General features: G+C 33.9%; 1 pseudogene; it reads left to right on the forward strand.

Annotated features, from left to right (window-relative positions):
- The first annotated feature begins 444 nt into the window (after positions 1 to 444).
- On the forward strand, positions 445 to 1,751 carry LOC136414291 (histone-lysine N-methyltransferase SETMAR-like; annotated as a pseudogene).
- Positions 1,752 to 21,297: the final 19,546 nt, after the last annotated feature.

Here is a 21,297-nt window from a genome sequence, read left to right on the forward strand (position 1 = left end):
AATGCCTGCTGTATAATACTCCTCATAGACTTGAAACCTTTCCGCTGTGTTTTGATATCAACCATACTGAACATCTGTAAAGTGGGTTAGAAAGAAGAATTTGATGCCATGAAGTAACGACCAAAGAAAAATTAAAACAAGTTGTAGTGCAAGAGTGGCAGAAGATAAGGAACGATATTACTCAAAAGTTAGTACAATCAATGCCAAATCGTCTTAAAATAGTGATTGATTTGAAAGGTTACCCTATCAATTATTGATTAAGACACAATATTGTTATTTTATTCCATTTACTTTTCTTTTTTTTATTTCCTAAAGTGTGCCTAGATTTTTGTGTATCAAAAATATATTATTTTTTAAAATAATTTGTAATATTAGGTCGTGTAGTATGAAATGAGTAGATTCTCGAAATGCCACATTCAACTGCGAATAACTTCACACTAAATCTATATTTGGACTTGACTTTTTTATGTGGAAAAGGCACATTCTTCCTCTTTCGATCAGAGTTTAAAGTGTTAAAAATTATTGAAAACTTTTATTTTTATAAAAATTTTTGTGCAGCCATGCAAAATAGTGAAATTCGTGTGTTAATGAAATATGAGTTCCACCGTGGAACCACAACAGCTCAGACGGCTCGCAATATTAATGATGTGTTTGGTACTGAAGTCACTTCACAGCAAACAGTATCTCGTTGGTTCATGAAATTTCGTTCTGGCAATTTTGACCTAACAAATGAACCACGTGGACGACCTGAAACTCAAGTGGATAACGATTATCTGAAAGCCGTGGTGGAAGCGAATCCACGTCAAAGTGCAAGCGAATTATCGTTAATATTCAGTGTAACCAAAAAAACAATATTGACTCATTTGGCTGAAATTGGTAAGGTGAAAAAGCTGGACAAGTGGGTACCGCATGAGTTGAGCGACATACAGAAAGAACGACGTCTCGAAGCTTGTGTTTCTTTGTTGTGCCGGTGTAATAACGATCCATTTTTGAATCGGATTGTTACTTGTGATAAGAAATGGATCCTATATGACAATACCAGACGTTCATCGCAGTGGTTGGAGCAAGATGAACCACCAAAACATTGTGCGAAAAAAAAACTTCATCAAAAGAAACTTATGGTGTCCGTTTGGTGGTCCAACGCAGGTGTCATCCATCACAGCTTCATGAAACCTGGTGAATCGATTACGGCTGATGTCTACTGCCGACAACTGACCGAAATGATGAGGCAACTGACGGTTAAGCAGCCAAGATTAGTCAATCAAAGCGCACCGCTATTGTTGCACGACAACGCTCGGCCACGCACCGCACAAGTCACCTTGGCCAAGCTACAGGAGTTGGAATTGGAAACTCTTCGTCATCCACCGTATTGACCCGACTTAGCACCCACTGATTACCACTTCTTTCAAAATTTGGATAACTTCTTGGTAGGGAAAACATTCAACTCCGACGAGGCTGTCAAAGCTGCCTTCCAAGAGTTTATCGACTCCCGACCTGCAGGCTTTTACAGCAGGGGAATCAATGAACTTCCCGTTAAATGGCAGAAGTGTATTGATAATGGTGGTGCATATTTCGATTGACAATAAAAACATTTCATATGAAAAAAAAATGACTAAAGTTTCAATTCAATTCTAATCATTTCATACTACACGACCTAATAATTTAAGAAAGACGTTTTTTTTAATCGATTATCCATATTAAACGATTATAACACTGAACTTTTCAAATATATCATTTCTGGATTCGATTGATATAGTATAATAATGTTATATTTCAACTTGAAGGAAAAAAAATCATTATGTACTTAGATTTTTGCTAGCCACTGTATATATTATGTTATATGTAGCTTTTCCATTTGAGAAGCCTTAAATTGCGTTCCCTGTCAAGACAATAAACGTCAGATCGTATTTTGTTAACTTCATTGCTTAATAAAATTAGTGGGCTGAGTAATAAATAAATTAACAAAATACGATCTGACATTTGGTGACTTGACATGACAATGCAATTTAAAGCTCCTTAGTAGATGGAAGTTTTTTTTTACTTTTATTTATATAAAATCCACTATAATACTGGAACTTAATACATAACTAGAAAGGAAATTTTACATAGATTTCGATTTGTAAAAGATGGCGCTCATAAGAAAATCCAAAGTAGTCCATGATATCTCAAAAACCAATCGTCGAGTGAAAATACCGATCGCACCAGTAGAAAACAAGGCAAAAAATGGTCTAATAATGTTTCAACATCAGCTTTTTCCAAATAATGCTTTTCGAGTCTTTAAAAAAACGAAAATTCAAAATTTGGGATTTTATCGGACATTTTTAGAAGTGTTAGGCTTTTTTTTAATTTGCAAATGGATTGTTGTGAGCGCCAATGCACAACTGTGCCTCCATTTAACGGACGTTCTATTTCTAACCATTTCTGAGATTCCCATACATAGACTCAAATTTGTTGCTCCCTGAATAGTAAGCTACTGAAATTCCGGCATAGCTGCAGAGGGTTCTTTCGTTATTTAGCGAAAAGCTGGTATGAACATAACTTCGGAAATGTTTTAAACTAGAGAACGTTAAATTTTATAATTTAATTTTTTTATTATATTTTTAAAAATTATAATTATAAGTCCTAATTTGGAGCGTTTATAGCACGTTAATGCTCTTCTTAAATAAAACTAGCAAATGATTGAAAAAATTTATCGAATGTGTGTCACGTCCCTTTTTACTATTCCGAATATAATATTGTTAGTGAGATCTTACCTGTCACTTAATGGAACAACGAATTCACGGATTTAATCCAAAATGTTAACAATTGTTAGTATAAACTTCACATACAAAATTGATTACGCAGGTGGAATTTTAACAATTCCACCTGCGTAGTCAATTTTGTTGTTTCTATCAAGTGTGATAATCTTGGAGGCCAGGACAATGTCTTGTTAACACCGAAAGTAAAAAAAAACACATATTAATCTATCAAACAACCTTCAGGACACATTTCAAAGGCAGTAAACGTTATGATAGGAATATGACAATTAACAATATTGGAAATGTGATAATTGCTGCAATAGACAGGCCATTATTTAAGACGTTTAATGACATTATTCACTTTAAAATATTTAAATATTTTTCAGTAATTTAGGAATTCAACACATTTTTTTTAACATTTAGTGAACATGGAAAGTACTGATCGAACATCATAGTTTCAGTTCAATGTTATATCTTTATCAATAATTTTAAAATATTCCTACTGCTTAGTTAAAAATTTCTGTATTTCGATTAAATGCACAAAAAAAGCTAGTAATTTTTCTAAACAAAACAAGAAACGCAGATGATTACTCAGTGGTGTTTACCAGAAGAACGTTTGACTGACCCCAGAGAAAAATGACCCTGTGAGTTGTAGATTTTCACAGTTATTTAACAAGTAAACTTACAGTATATACAGTTGTGCAACATACCGGGAAAAATACTCGTATATACGTACCTATGTTTCAAATTTGAACTAAATATGTAATGAACTGTAGGCGCTCTCAGCAAAAATAGATTAAAATTTAAAAAGTTAACAGTATGTATCTTGGTAACGAGAGGTTGTGAACCCTCGTTCACATGAACCGTTCGTCATATTTTTCGACATAGAATGGGCTGTTAAATTATTACACACCAATTTCGGAAAACCCTCTGTTGATATAATGCTTTCCTTTGGTATTGAATTTTTAATTCGTCAATGAATAAAATTATGAATTCTGCCCAATTTATCGATTAGCCATCTAAATAATAATTAAAATTAATTATGCAAACTGCATGGTAAATTTTGTCCATGTCCGTGACGTCTCTCTAAGTCGTTCTTATGCAAAGTGCCCCCCGGGTTGTCACATTGCATTATAATTATTTTATTAATAAATACAAACTGCGTATATCAAAATAAATTCCTAATAAATATTCATGATAAAAAGAGGCAGTGGTAAGTGGTGCATTCGAAACGGGAGGAGATGTGAAGCAAAACCGATATCAGGCTTAAATTTTATAGTATTAATTGCACACTTGCATGGTTTATTTATTTTACTGCAATAAACAAGCCAATTAGAATAAAGGTTTATGAGAGACTTTAATTAAAATGTATAGTTCAGTTCTGAAGGGTTCCAATAATGACTTAAGATGGGACATGCAAATTATTTTATTCATTTGAATATCGTTTCTCATGACCGCAAAAAAAAATTAGTTCAGGAATATTAAGAATTGTGTGCGTCATGCAGCCTTAGTGGCATATAAATAAATTACCTCCAATCTTAACAATAGTAAGTGACATTTGAAAGCGCAAGCAATATAACCACAAAAAGGTCCATTATATCACGTTTATCAAGCCTTGTGTAGGTGTAGCCGACAAAGGTCTTGTCTAATGTTCATGAGTATTCAGAGAGCACGCCGCCACCAATTAAAATGCACCTTATAAGGCAACTAAGGTCAAATGGCAATTATTATTAGATGATCGGTCGAAGATATGTTTCAATTAATGGTAATAGATGACCGTCATTGTCCCTGCGTAATGTATAGTAGTCGTTACGGTGATTACTGGAATTAAAATTTATTGGTTCGGATAAGCTTGCAGTGATATGAGTATGCACGGAATGTGCAGGGTGATAGATGAAGCAATCTTCCTCTTAGTTCTCTGGATGAGTGAAGATAAGGATTTCTTATATATGAAGCAATACATTACAGACCAAACTTGCTTAGATATTTTTACCGAAAAAATTCGGCACGTGACATAATCGAGTCTATATACATTTATGGATCTCGGAAACAGTAAGAGATACAAAGTCAGTTAAATGGAGGCGTAAAAGTTACGTATTTTGGAGCTCAACAATAATTCATTTGTCAATTTAAAAAAATCTGAATACTTTCGGAAATGTTCGATAAAAATAGAACATTTGGATTTTCTTTTTTGTCAAAAAACTTGAAAACCATTATTCGAAGAAAGTTGATAATAAAACATTATTAGAGCATTTTTTGCCTGGCTTTTTACTGGTGTGATCAGTATTTTTACTTGACGATTAATTTTTGAGTTATTATAGATTACTTTGGATTTTCTTATAGGCGCTATCTTGGATTTTTACAAAATTAGAATCTACATAAAATTTCCTTTCCAGTGATGTATTATATTCCAGTATTTTAGTGGATTTTATATAAATAATAGTAAAAAAAAACATTTCTATCTAAGGAGCCTTGAATTGTATTGCCATGTCAAGTCAATAAACGTTTTTTTTTACTTTTATTCATATAAAATCCATTAAAATACTGGAACATATCACTGGAAAGGGAATTTCATGTACATTCCAATTCTGTAAAATTTCAAGATGCCGTCCATGAAAAAATTTAAAGTAGTCCATGATATCTCAAAAACCAATCGTCGAGTAAAAATACTAATCACACCATTAGAAAACCAGATAAAAAGTGCTTTAATAATGTTGCATTATCAGCTTTCTCTAAATAATGGTTTTCGAGTTTTTTGACAAATACGAAAACCGACTTTATATCTCTTTCTGTTTCCGAGATCCTCATATATAGACTCAAATTTATTACACCCTGTATATTTGACAACCTATTTTAATAAACTGGATTTATAATAGTGCGACGAATTTTTCAAACTTTACAAAATTTTCAGATGTCATTGAATCATGTCAATAGTCAATGTGCAACCTCAAATCACCTTTATGGTAGCTATTGATTGTGAATTGAGCTTAACAACAATGTCAACTTTGCCACTTTTAAATCATGTTTAAAACTAGATGCTTTTTAATTTTAATTCATTATTTCAGCTTTTATATCGATTCTATTCAAATTAACTTTGAGCGAAACAAATACTCGCATTTCCAGCGGCAGTCATAACATCCAGGCAGTCTCTACAGAAGAGTACAACAGATGATCAACTATGCATGATTCAATAATTCAAGTGACATTGATGAATCCCAAGATATCTCCAAAAAGAATTGGCTCACCTTTATCTTATCTTATTTTTAAACATTCAAGTGAATGAAGAGCTAAATCTAATTTGCTTGAGCCTGCCTTCTGATAGATACCTCACCGATTTATTTTATCTGTTTTACGGAGAAATGAAAGCTGATCTAATCTAATCTTTTATGGTAAGTCGCGTTTATATAATTTAAATTGAAAAACTGTCTGGTTGACTAGTGATGGTACTCTAGTAAATGTAGTATGTGCAATAATCAGTCTTGTAATTACGCTGGAGATTTTTCCCCTAGATGTGGAATGATAAGAGCATTTGATGCAGCATAAAAAATCAATGAATAAAGACAGGAGGCCACGTTGCTATAAAAGTTAGAATTTAAACCTTGCACATTTTTTAAAGGTTTGTTATAAAATTAACGTATAAACAGCATACACCTGATTGGCTACAAATACGATAAAAACAAAGGTCAGTATAGGCTCTAGATGGCAAAAAGGCTTAAGAAAGATACATATAGTATCCAGAAGATTATCGAGCCAAGCTAAAGTAAAGCGCGTTTCAAGTATGACTGAACACTTCTTACTTTTGAGTCACCTTGTATTTATTACAACAAATAAATATAGCTATTTTATGTATGACACCTATAGAATTTTAAAATACCGGTTAAAAGGTAGAATAAAAGAATTAATTAATAATATACACGAACTCCCTATGTAATGTTGTTTTAATTATGGGCTTCTTCGTGTTGATTTCAAGTATGCATGGTGTTAATGCAATCATGTTATAAGCTTTAATGGTAAACTTTTCTGACGAAATGATGAAAAATATTTAAATAATAAAAGGTCGCAAATTGTCTAATTTTCATAACAGAAGATGTCAAAATTTGAAATTTATTTCCTCGTTCTTTCATTAACTTATTATAAATAAGATTTTGAACCAAAATTGGGTACTCGGTACTTTGTTCTAAGTTAATAACTGCTGTAGCTCACGTTCATCAACGCAATTAATGCACTTATTGCGATAAAGACGCAATTATGGATAAAATGTGAAAAAAGTCGAAAAGGATTTTTGTCCCAGGTACACTATTTTTTATAGACAAATATAATTAAAAAAACATTATTTTCAAGATAAATCAAAATATAAAAGGCACGAAAAAGGCGTGATCGTTTAAACGAATGCATAGCATCGATTACAATGCTCCCTACTATTTATATTAAAAATTCTATGAATGTAATTCAGCCTAAAAAAAACTTTAATAACATATTTCAGTTGCAATTTAGTAAATGCATGAAATCGATATCGAAACTGAAATACGAAAATATTTTTTAAAACTTCACACCCTATATTATGTGTATACATACATATGTATGTATATCACGCTCATCATTTATAGACAGAATCACAACACTCTTTATAAGTTTCGTGGCATTTAGATACGTCTAGGATCATCATAAAGATAGTGTGTCAAACGAATAAAGCACCTTAATGTCGCACCTCTACTTATCGAAATAAGGATGCTCTCCTTCCACATTATCCTTACGGAATACAAATAATAATTGGTTTGATTAAGAACTATTTCAGATAAACTCCTGAAAATATACTTTTTTCACAACAGCATGAAAAGGCTCATCCAACAAAATAATAATATACAGGCTGTTTCATAATAAAAATCAAAATCAAAATTTTGATATGTTTGAAATTTGATTGCGTCTCTTTTGTTTTTTATCGACTTATTTTTTATTTTTTTAGATATATACGGGGTGGCCAGAAAGGGACGTTCAGTCCTTGTTACGAACGCCTTATACAATATAAAGACATTTTCGACCTAATCCATCAACAACATCGTTGCCATATCAGGAACTAGCCAGGCATGTGAATAATTCTATAAAAGTGCCGATGATCTGATATAGGCATTATTAAAATATCTAATGAAAACCACTATAATTACTATTGCACGCAAGTTTTTTCGTTGTTATCAGATTCCTCATTAAGCCCATACAAAATCGACTCGCACACCACAGCAACTAAAGATTTTTTACGTTAAATTTCTCCAGTCTTATTCTAATTTATATTACAACCTTTTTATGCAACCAGATATCTAATGCAAACTCGTCTGACTCTGCGAATATATTAAATACCAGACAATTATTATTGAAAACTTGAATAATATCATAACATTACAGTACCAGATATGGTTCTTTAAGGTACGGTATAATGAGATTTTCCCATTAGACTTGGTATGGTATTTCCTAAAGGAAATCATTAAAATTAATAACCGTTTAAGATTTTAGGTTACGCCAAATTACGGTTTTTGGAATGTGCTATTTAAATTTTACTGTCGAATAGAATTGTCTGTAATTGGATGTGAAAGTATGGAGTTAGTGTCATATTTTTACACGCGTAAGTTGAATTATGTCAATGGAAAATGATCGTTTTACGCGGAAAATAATTTATTACTATCGAAAGATCGCACTTTAGAGTAGACTCTGTATACAGGGTTTTCATTTCTATTTTGCCCCATGTAAGCTGTAGAAAAAGAGTTAAAATATAAAAAGCGTATAATTTTTTCTTTATGTAACTAAAGTTAATGATTAAACGAGTAAGTCAAAGTTAAAAAAAACAAAATAACATAAATTGCAGATATGCCATATCTTATAAGCACGGCAGGATCAGGGTAGTTCTTTCTTACGGCTTGCTTGACCACGCACAGGAACGATGGTACTCAGGTACGGAAATTCCCGTACCTGAGTACGGGGGAACCTTCCCGATTCTTTGAGGCGATTTGTTAATTATTTAAGGGTGCACTAGCTAATCGTCGAAGATCAAAATATGACAAAGTGGTTGAAAAATTACAACGAAACTATTTGCAGATCATTATCAATTTTGTATTTGCATTTGTATCACATTGACTCAGTGAGTAGAGCCGGAGATGCCCGAGAAAAGGGGCCTAAGAACCCCCTTGAGTATAGTGATTTATTGATATTTTCGTATAGAACGCTGATTTTTAATTTATGTTAATGAGTGTATGCTACCTGAAGCTTCTTTGCCAAGCTGCCTGGAGGTGGTTATCGCATAGCACTATTATGATCCATCGAACTACCAAAAATGTTTGCTAATGTTTTATAAGGTTAGTCGGTCACATATTCTGGGGCTATAATGGCTAGGAAATGCAGAATTTTACACGTATACGTAACACACGTGTTTTACGTAATATGTGTAAAAGGTATCAAAACAACATGATCAGAACAGAACATACAGAATTCAGTTTTTGAAGAGATTCTTTTTTACATTGTTAGATTTGATAAAATTAGCATAAATTTGTCTATATTAAGCATAAATTAAATCCGAAACACAAAAAGACAAGGCGTTCCGAAGCATAGTCTAACATAGTGTGAACAAACTTGACGTTTCACTGACATTCATTTCCATGGCAACGATAAGTAAAATAACAATAAGAATAACGACGACATTATGGCCGACTCCTTTGTTAGCTCGCTAAGTTACTGGGTGCCGTTATTAACCTGTCATTTAACTGTTTTATAAACAAGGCGAGAAAACTTCACCGCATTAAGCACACCCAATAATGGTGTCTTAATGCTGCTAGTAGAAAAAATACATAAGTTGCCTATGTTGATGTAGTGTGTAACAGGTCTTGTGAAAACAAAAATAACAATTGTCAACACAATTAGAGGTAGGATACACATTACGTGAGCGTTACCTCGCAAGACGCGCTTCTGGGCCAAAACACTTCATCACTTAAGTTTACTCCATGCCAAGCAATTCAGGCAGTACCGCTATGAATACGTTATGGAAATGTCGAAAAATATGCAACCTCTACGAAAGGATGTTAGCAGCAGTAACCAAGCATGTCGCTTACCCCACATGTCTTCGGGTACTACATGGAACCGCTGAACGAGTCCTCGGATTCCTCCAAGTGCAAGCGAGCCACTGCTAACCATGCACTATCAGTCAGTAAAAATATAATAAAAAAAGGACAGATTTCTTGGCTTTATAAAGTAAAGAACAAAAACACAACCGTCATTGCAGCCCATGCTGGAGCAGGCAAAAATGTCCATGGTCTTGCATGTCTTTGTTTGACAAATTCTTATTATTATTATTACAATACCTGCTGCAGCAAGCTAAGAAATCGCTCGATTCATTTTTCTCACTAACCAATGATATATGATTAGTAATGGTGCGTTCACTTCCGGAGCAATCCAAGATATTGAACGGTTTCATGCATTAAGTACTTGCGAAATCTGCATACAGGTAAAGTGAGCGACAAGATTAACCACAACTACTAACATCCTTTAATAGAGGTTGCGTGTACGTTATTCGACATTTTTGTATTAGGTATTCACAACGGTACTGCTTGAATTACCTGACATAGAGTGAGTCCAATCGATGAAGGGTTTTGGCCTAGAAACGCATCTTTAGAAGTAACGTCCGAATGTGTATCCTCTATCTAATTGGGTTGAGCAATTAATAATTATTAATGCCGTTTCCATAATACCTACTACATCAACACAGGTAAAACTGACCTAAGTATTTTTGTTATTATTCTCAAAAACCCTAAGTGGAAACTGGGTGGTTGGTAATGCTATTTATTAAATCATGCCTAAAGATATTCCTTGTTCCCTTTTCAAACCATGCTAATATTGGATTTTTTTACGGAATTTTTTTATATATTTTTCTATCATTCCTGCAACTTTTCCGATTTTACAACAGTTTACAGAAGCCAACCATGTATTTAGATTAGCATAAAGGGCTTTTTATGTCTCTTACCGTTTTACCAGGTCACATATGTTAAACCTTGTATCACTTTCTATAAATAGTTAAGAGTAAAACATGACTGATTTAATTCTAAAGTTAATATTTTTGTAAATTCTTTACTATTATTCAAATCAATGAGCATTTAAGAAGTAGCAAAAAAGGTTCCACCGCCAAAAAAGTAAATTCCATGTTTTGTCACCTGTAATATTATAGTTCGAGATAGATTTGGTTTATTGTTTGTTAAAAGTTAAATTTCGCAGTGTATGTAATTATTTTACAATAGTCCCAAGGTGGACGTCTCGGTATTCCTTTCGCAGTTTAACATTACAAATTCTGATTCCAAAAATCGAGTTTTTCGGTTGATCTTTTAAAATTAGTTGTTAATAGTTCAATTATTGCTTTATTTAGTTACATACTACTTAAGAGCTACTAAAACGTAAACTACTTTTCTCGTTTATATACATAACAAGCGAGGAAACTAATCCTTCTTACCGAGCGGTGTAAAATATTGCGCACGAGCCGCAGGCGAGGGCTCAGAAATCACGCGAGTGTGTTAAGAAACATTCTTGAAAGTTATGTTCACTATTTTTCCCACGACCATAAACCATATTAAAAAAAAATCGTGGTATCGAAGCCAGATCGCTATTATAGCATAAATTCAATTTTGTTTTATTATAATGGTAGACTAGGTAACACATTTGCTATTTTATTGAATATTATTACCAAAATTAACATCTTCTTACTAATTTGAAAACATTTACGTGCCTTATTTTTTTTGGCCAGAGAGGTTCATTGCGCGATGATTAACATTAATTTGTTTCTTCTAACGCACTCGTGTTTTATTGCTTGTCTGCGCGATCCTATCTCTGTTTGTTATGTTTACTTTTATGGGGAGTCGTACAAAAATATTTAAAACGCTAGGTCTATAATGCGAACACTCCCCTGTAACACCGACACACTCTAGTTTTTTAAGTGTCCAGTACTTTGGATGAATTAATCGAGCCTAAGGCTTTCTTCAGGAGCAATTTCAGATCTGCAAATAAAAAACTGTGATATTTATTTCTAATTTACGGAACTGAAAAAATTGCTTTGACACCCTGTAAAATGAAGCTTTTGTATTAGACACGTTTAGCTGTATAGCTCTATTTTTTTACCCTCTAGCACCCATTATTCATTGGTACCATTGTTTATGGGACTATAAAGTATATTAATGTTCTAATATACAGGGTGTTTCACAGTTAAAGTGACAATAGCCTAGGAGAGATTTTGCTTAGTAAAATATGAAAAAAGTTCATATGAACATAGGCCCGAAAATGCTTCGTTTCCGAGACATAGGGTGTTAAATTTTTTTAAATTTAGTTTTTATTAATACCTTAAAAACGCTTTAGACGATTTTAATGAAATTTTTACGGTTTATTAAAACAATTATCAGACATTGATTGGATTAGATTTGGTCCAGAACTTCCAGAGGCGTACCCAGCGAGCAAGTTGGTTGTTTTTGAGGCTAAAGCGTTTTTAAGCTATTAATAAAAAACTGAATTAAAAAAAAAACTTAACACCTCGTATCTCAGAAACGACGCATTTTCAGACCCATGTTCATATGAATTTTTCATATTTTGCTGAGCGGAATCTCCTCTAGGTTTTTGCCACTTCAACTCTAAAACACCCTATATAATTTCTATCGTTTAAAAATGGCCTTTCGAACTAAGCAAATTGAATGTCGAATTGTTCTGTAGTAGCAAAGAGTAATATATCGAATTCAATTGTTGCCCAACTGAAATTGAATAATTAGCTAATTTTTCTCACCTGACCACAAGACAATAAACCAACACTTTTATTCTGACTGATTAATCGCTTGGGCAATGGCACAGATAAGTCGCATTTGCAGCATGCCTTTAGACAAATAAGAAGAATATTTATTGTGCTTACTATAATAATCCGCGGAATGCAATTTGTTAATAGAACATTACCGGCGGTTTTTCAGCTAAATTATCTGTCGCTCCAATAGCTTGATAATACCAGATACATAACCTTAATTTGCATAAACGCTGCACGCTACTTGGAGGTATTTGCCCTGGAATGCCTTTTCCGATAGTATGTGATTTATCTGAGTGGGTATAGTTGGGATTAGTATACGCACTGCAAAGGAAACGACATTTTTCTACGCCAATCAAAACGCCTAAGTTCGATGTCTTGAATAAAATTCCCACATATCATATATCTTGCGCGAATAATTGCCTCTCCATCACTGACTGATTAATTTTAATACTCACACGCAATCCAATAAATTTTCTTTATAAACAAGACAATATCTTCACTGCGGGTGGTAAGATTCTTTGATACATTTGCTATTCCAAAGACGTCCTCTATGCGGTGCAAATGAACATACAATAAACATTCCCGGCATAATTTGCTTGATGCCATCAATAGACAGCGGGATCTCTTATGGCATCTGATCTTGATTTTCTATGTTTTAACTAAGTAGGTCAATTACCTGCAAATTAACTGGAATGAGCGATAATTGCACTTAAACTTGCAAATATTAATGAAAAAGTGTTTACACCTTATACGAATTAATGGAAATTTATAGTGAAGTGTATATCTAAGTAAGGGACCTTTGGCTTAGTCGTTTGTTCAATTATTTATTAGGGGTCAGGAGCCTTTTCGGGAAAGAGTTGATTACGGTTTTCTGACATTTGTATTTACTAAAGTCGATGCCCTCATTCACCATTATGTACTGTCAGAAAATGGCACTAGAGCGTGGTATATTATAGAAAGCTTTAAACCAAAATTGAACAGAAGAATTGCTTGCAAATTTCCATTTTGTAATTTTATTGCTTACTTCGTATTCACTATATCTACTGCTTCATAATAAGCGTTAAAATTCCAAACTTAGATTTCAACCCAAAGTTTGAGTCAAAAATATTTTTATACGTATACAGGGTTATTGGCAACGGACGTTAGAGGATGAGTCGAGTTCTTGTTAACTGCCACTATTACGACTCGATTTCAGCGTTTTCGATTCAATAGATATTTCCATTGTTATCAATCTTCTGAAAATCTTTAAGTTGGTAAAGCTTCATATTTTTCTTCAAAATGATCAAAACCCATTGTAATAATGAGCGAATAATACCACTCCTGAGTTTTTTTAATAAATCACCTTGTGCTTTTTTACACATATCAAAAGATCTCTTTCCTTCGCTTTCAAAAATGTAATTATATTAAAGGACATAGAAACTCAAATACCCAGTAAAAATTTTCCGATCTCGATAATTTATATAATTCTCGATATTTTATGTAAATGTCAGAGAGGTCAAAATAAGTAAATGATTAAAGTACCAAGTAAATTGGATAATTTTAATTAATTGATTGAGATTTTTATAATTAATAATGTGTGGATGCGTCACCATTTGCTACACATTCATTAATGGGTGTAGGCATATCGTGATCAGATGAAAAATATCCTCCTAGAGTACTTCATTTTAGGCAACTTCTATCTCATGTCGAAGCGCTGCCAAAGTTTGAAGCTGTAAAGTTCACAATCTCCTACCGATAATGTCCCACACGTGTTCAATTGGAGATAAATCTGGAGATTTTGGAGGCCTAGTCAGCATTTTAATCTGAGCTTGTTGAAAGTACTCCAACATTATCCTTGCCACGTATAGCCGGGTACTATTCTGTTAAAATATAGGATTTTGGAGGGTTTTTAAATATGGAACCAAACAAGATTTCACTATTTCTTGAATGTACCATTATGTTGTCATGTTATTTCTAGTAAAGATTAGAAGTGACTTAGAGTTATAGGGAATGGCATCCCACTCTATAACACCAACAATGCCTCTCAACAAAAAGTTATGGATCTCGTCGTTCTCCATGCCGCCTTCTAACCCTTGCTCGACCATCATACATGTCCAAACAGAACCTGGATTCGTTGCTGAAGACTATCGCGTTCCGCTCCTCATTCCAGGCTAATCCTTCTCTACTCCACCCAAATCGATTTCGTTTGTGCTCCGGAGTTAGAGATATGACAAATTGTGGTCGGTATGAAAATAGACCAAAGCTTCTGATTCGTCGGTATACATTTCGCATTCTAATAACTCTGCCGTGTTCTGCAAACCATTGATTGGCAATTGCTGGTGATAGAGAATCGATCCCGTATATCCAATAATCTTAGAGAACGATCTTGAAGTGGTGTCGTCCTGCCAACTCGTCCGGTACCCCTGGCTCTTTGTGTCCGACGTTCCTCGATCCATGCCTGACAACGCCTGATTACGGTATCTACACTCCTGTTGGCTGTAGCCGCAATATCCCGAAATGAAAGTCCGGCTTCCCGTAAGTCAACAATCCTTCCCCTATCAAAGTCACTTAAGTGTCGATAATTTGCATTTCTTCGTACTCTTGGCATTTTAAACACTGTCTAAAGTTGATAAAAAGTATTCTTTTCGAAGAATAATCGTGCTGTGGCTTCAAAGGTTAGTTTTTCTATCTTTCACAAAAATACTCAACAAAAAAGAAATACCCAAAACATGCAGGCTGATGAAACTAAATACGTAATCATATTTGTACAAAATATTATCGAAATCGGAACATTTTTACTGGGTTTTCGGGTTTCTATGTCACTTAGTATATTTACATATTTATTTTTTAGCCGTTTTAAACCCAAACGATGGGTTAAATGGGGGGGAAACTTGGAGGTCATGCCTATCTGCCTGTACTATGTATCAAAAAACAAATAAAAAAGGTTTTAGAATAATTAAAAAGATTAGATTTATGCATTCATCAGACAGGCAATTGTACCTATATTAATAGTTATTTACCAATGTTTAGATAGTATCTGGGAAATAGCTAATGAAAAAAGTTGTTTTCATTTAAAAAAAAATCTATTTAAAAAAACCAAAATGGTGTCATTTCTCTTCAGATTTTTTTTCGATATTTCTTCAGAAAGTTTTTTTCTACTCATCTTTCTTTTTCACGTGTTGAGAAGTTATGCTAAAAATCTCAATCAGATTTCCAAAGTTGACGAAACATATTTAATAGGTGAACAACAAATAGATTTAGATGGATAAAGATATGAAACTTCGCTAATTTAAAATTTTTCGTAGACCGATAATAACGAGGACATCCAGTAGATGAAATATAACGAATCACCTCGTACACATGCAGTTATTTTGAATACTATTATAGAAGCATAAATACGCGATAATTAATCAAATTCTGGGAATGGTTCTGGATGCCAACCGTTCATTACCATTCCATGTGGACATATCATGGAGAAATTGCAAATAGTCTATAGTTTCATATACGATTCGAATTTTGACCAGAACGTAGCTATGTAAATTAAAAATACATATTTTAATCCCAAACGTGTAAAAAACGAATTAAAAGCTTTAAAAAATTGGGTGTCTTGGATAACTGAAAAGAACAACTGCTCTTATTCCTAAAACGATTGAATTACTTGCATCCACGGACGCAGACTAACCTGAACTAACCTGAATTTTGACATCAGAAATCTCTAAAAGCATCACAGTGAGGCAAAAAAACGCAAAAGCGATATTACAATAAATAGTATTCATAGCTTTAATGAGATATCCTCAAGCAACCATAAACTAACCCAAAATCACGTAGAAAATTTTCTGTTCCTATAGCGATAATTGCTTAGACACGCACTGTTATCTTGCCTATCACGATTTCCAATGAACGCCAATGTTGCTAATGCGAATATTTAGTGTCTTATTATCGTCAGAAATTCGCATTGCTTCATTAAGGGAAGATACGGGGGTGTTCTCTGACAAAGATATCTTAGAATTGCTTCAAAATTTGGCCCAAACACAAATCTTTCGTTCGGTCTTCCCACCTTCCGGGGTTTGTTGCATTTACCATTTTTGCCCCTTAATTAAAGCACCCTGTAGGTGTGGTTCTGATTAGAAGTTCACAATGGTCGATGCACGGAAATCCGAATTTCATATGCACATGTCTTATTTTGGAATTTTTTATATTTAACCTTGTTCCTGTTTATCTCTTTGCCGATTTTCATTCTTTCTTCTATTCTATTTAATTTGTTTTTAACAAACTTTGTTATCCAGACTAACCAAATGTAAAACCCTCGTACATTCGGTGTAAGTCAATGGTTCTTTCACAATAGACAGCAAGCAAATTTACAACTTGGAGTTCTTAATTGGCCACGCGAAGAATTCCTTTGGCAACGCACAATAATGGCGGGCCGTTGTTTCACAGAAATGTTAAAAATTTCTCCGTGTGGTGTCGAAGGTTAGACACAACATGCCTTTCAATTATTATGACCAGAGTACTTTCTATTGTATTGCGAAGGCACGCAAAATATCCCGCTTTTGGTGTCAATCGCGGCACTTTAATTGGAGAAATCGCCTATATGGTCTATGTCTACTATATTTATTATTGTTGTTAGTTTCCCTATATAATCTCACCTCATAACCAGCTGTGATTCGCCTTATAAATCACCCCCAGGATCGATAATCTTTAATAAGGTGAAAAAGGGTTGCTTGTCATATTACCATATATTCGTTTAGAACGTTATAAATTGCCCACGATCTATAATTTGGATCTGCCACGGCCATAAATTCACCCAAAAAATATCACCTGGACATGAGGGGCACAATAGGCGAGATTAATCTTCAAGCCAATTAAGGTCTTCTCTTATTTTAAGTTTTGAATTGTTGTGAGAAATATCTACAACAATCACAAGGAAAAAAAACATTAGAAATACTGTATTAAAAAATGTGCTTCTGGTTAGAATTACGAGGATGAGATGATACGTTTCCGGCCTCGAAAATAAAACGATTGAAAATTGGTGGTATTATCATTTTATTTTTCCACATAATCTCCCTGAAGTTCAATGCACTTATGCCATTGTTATAAAGTTTGTTAAACTCTTCAAAATACGTATTTGATGCTGATATCACTTCAGCGTCTGACCCGAATTTCTTCGCAGTAACACTTTTTTCAAATACGAAACAAACTGAAATCGGAAGGGGTCAAATCTGGTGAATATGGTGCGTGTGGCAATAATTGAAAACCCAATTATTCAATTTTATCCATCACGGCATGAAAGTTGTGACATGATGCGCTGTCCTGATGAAACAGGATTTTCTTTTTTACCAAGCCACAGCGTTTCTCCAGAATTCTTCGATGTAGTTCTTTTAGGAGGTTTGCATAATATGCTCCGTTGATGGTTTTTTCCTTTGAAAGATAGTCAATAAGAAGAATCCCTTTGAAATCTTAAAACATACTCGCCATAATCTTTGCGGTTAATGAAACAGTTTTGGCTTTTTTTTTAAACGGGTTCATGCTTTGCTATCGACTGTCGGGACTGTTCCCTATTGGACTGTTGATTTCCGGTGAATAATGATGAATTCATGTTTCATTCATCATAATGAAACAACGCAGAAAATCAGTCTGGTTCTTTCGAAACATATTCAAACATTGACGCGAAATGTTTGCGCGAGTCAATTTTTGTTCGGGCATCAAAAGAAGCGGCACCCATCTTGCAGACAGCTTTCTCATGCCTAAAAATTCGGTCGGGATATGACGTGTCGGCTCTTTAGATATTCCCACAACGTCAACAATTCCAACCAATTTTAGTCTTCGGTCACCTAAAACAATTTGGTACACTTTTTAGATGATTTTTTTAGTGATAGCTGATTTTGGCCTTCCCGAACATGTGGCATCTTTTCTACTGGTTCTTCCACGCTTGAAGTCCGCAACCCATGACTTAATGGTGGAAAATGATGGGGATGAATTGCCTAATGTAGAATCTAACTCAGCTTTCACTTCTGTTGGCGTTAAACCTTTGATAAAGAATCATTTTATGACCGCACGCACTTCGTTCTTCTCTATTTTTCAAGTATCAAACTTATGCGTGCATAAAAAGTGAAAACGAAAAAACTAATGGACTTTTTATTGAGAAATGACAAAGTTGAACAAATGAAACGTGCCCCTCAATGTACAGATTGAGTTATTAAAGAAATCATGCTTCAGTCATTGTGGGGCCGGAAACTTTTCATCTGGCCCACGTAACGTTATGTAATTGCAACCAAATCGATTCAATGCCCAACGATATTCAAACCCGTCATCTCTAATGAATTTTGACGTCATAAATTCGAAACTGAATTTATATTTTTCATGATTTGCGGGCTATACAAATACACTAAAATCCTCTTATGAAAGAAGAGGTTGCCCCCAATAAAATCGATACCACGTAGGGCTCAATTGCGGCTCACGAGTAGAAAATCGCGTCTATTATTTGCTAATACCCATCGATATAAGCTCTAGACGACAAAGGGGCCACGTCACAACACCTCTTGAGGGACAAAAAGGCCTAATACGCGGTTTGCAGGACTTCAAAAATTAATCTTTCTCTACGCTTTTGATGGGGTCGGATTTATACGTGCTCGCATAAGGGTACTTTGAAAGAGACCGAGCAAAAAAACAAGTATTTAATTTTAGGGACGATTGTTTGGCATCGAGTTCATTGTGGTTTTGCATGTATGCAAAGGGTGTCCTAACATGCCAACTAATATCTCAAGAAATATATTTGGTACATTTTAGATTTGAAAATGACATATTCCTTCGGTAGCCATTAGAATGGGTCTTTCGGCCGTTTGCACCGGGCAATTTTTAGGTCAGTTAGAGTTAAGGGACATTTAATTCAAAAATTGGAACGTAACTTTTAACTTAAGAGCCCTTTAACTTCAAGTGAGTGTACTAAAAAATACTTTACTGTAGACGGTCAATAGAGGTCTGCTTTTGATATGAAAGTTCACCAATCCAAAGCTTCAATCTCAAACTATTTACTATTACTTTTTCTTCTTCATGCTATGCAAATCACTTGTTATGCAATAATAGCCAGTTCCTTATTAAATATATTGCGAAATTAGGGCCTCATTAAGCAACGAATGCCTTCCTTGCGACGAACAAAATGGACAAAACATGATAGTTTCACCTGAAGATCGGAGTTATTGTAGTTCTATATTTCTTTGGTAATTTGACCCACATGTCTAAGAGTTCGAAACATCTCGCATTTTTTTTTAATCCAATGGAAAAATCCATATTCAATAAAAAAAGTCCAATGGAAAAATGTCACATCTTCACTGCTAAAAGTCCCTAAGAGCTTGTTTACCATCCATGTGAGGCAACATCACAATTACTGGGTCATATAAATCTACATAAATAGTCGGTTCAATACTGATATGATACAAACTTTCTCCTTTAAGCACGGATTCTCATGCGTCCGATATCCGATGGCCAATGTCCAAAAAAAATTGTTATGAGTTTAAAATCTATTTTCTGAAGTTAACTAGGAATGAGGTTTTTTGAAAGCTATTTTGAAAATAAAATCCTATTTGGCCACTTTGTAGTGGCCACTCTTCAAATATCAAATAGCATTTGTCTTTTTAACACCTTACTAAGATAAAAAAGATACCGGCAATTGCCTGTTCAGCCAGTTTGTCAGTTTCACACTCTATTTTGGAAAAAAGTGACCCCTGAAAATTTTAAATGCAGAATTATAAATTTCAAAAATCAGTCACAATTTTGTAAAAATGATAATTATCGATCCATCTTTTGTATTAACTCTGAAAGCTTGACTTTGAATATGGAAATACTTAAATAATAAACACTTATTTACGTAATTTTTTAATACTTTTTATAGCTTGATACTTGACAGAAATCTAATAATTATCTCACCTCAATACCGTTAGTTCAGATTTGTTCCACAAGCCCCCTATGTTCAGAATTCTTTTCTTAAAGGTTTCAAGAAACGAGTTGACTATTTTGGTTTAGAAACTTTAGGTTCTTCCATTTATGTTTGAATAGTTTCGTAATTTCTAACTAGCTCCTTCATCTAGTTTCTTTAAAAGGATTTCAATAAAATTGACTAAGCCTCGATTGTTTTTCCAAGTTTCAAACTCGAACTGAAGTTTAAATTTAAAATTTGATGTATATTTCATTGTTTCGAAATCTCCAATTTAGCCTTTAGTGGAGTTTATTAACTGAAAGTAGTACAACCCGGAGTAAGTACCTATGTTAACATAGAAAATACAGAATAGCTGGGAAAATTTCCTCATTCCTCAGACTTTCGATTTGAAGTTTTCTATAGATATTGTATTTCTATAGACATTGCATTTCTATAGAATTGAATATGCCACTATTGCCGTTAAAATTATCTGAGACTAATTTAAGTTCGTTCAAATTTGTTCAGAAAGTTTATAGATCATTCGCTATTTTTGCTTAGGATAATCAAATTAGTTCCAATTTCTTGAGGGTGATTTTCTTTATCCAGGATCCCTTCCCGAATTTTTCGTGTTTTGGTGTTTGGTGTTTTTAGCGTAGGAAAATCAGACTGTTAATCGTGTAATTTTTTCCATATAACTATCAGTTTCCTATTGATGGATTTAAAAAAGGTGGGCTATTTTGCCTTAATTTTAGGTTTCCTCCAGTAGCTTTCATCCGAGATTCTTCTCAAGGAGTTTAAAAACCTCGACTATTCTAACTCACAAAAGTAGATTATTTCAAATAAGACTAATTAGTCCAATTTAA

This window comes from Euwallacea similis, chromosome 17 (assembly GCF_039881205.1).
Source record: "Euwallacea similis isolate ESF13 chromosome 17, ESF131.1, whole genome shotgun sequence".
Lineage (NCBI taxonomy): Eukaryota > Metazoa > Arthropoda > Insecta > Coleoptera > Curculionidae > Euwallacea > Euwallacea similis.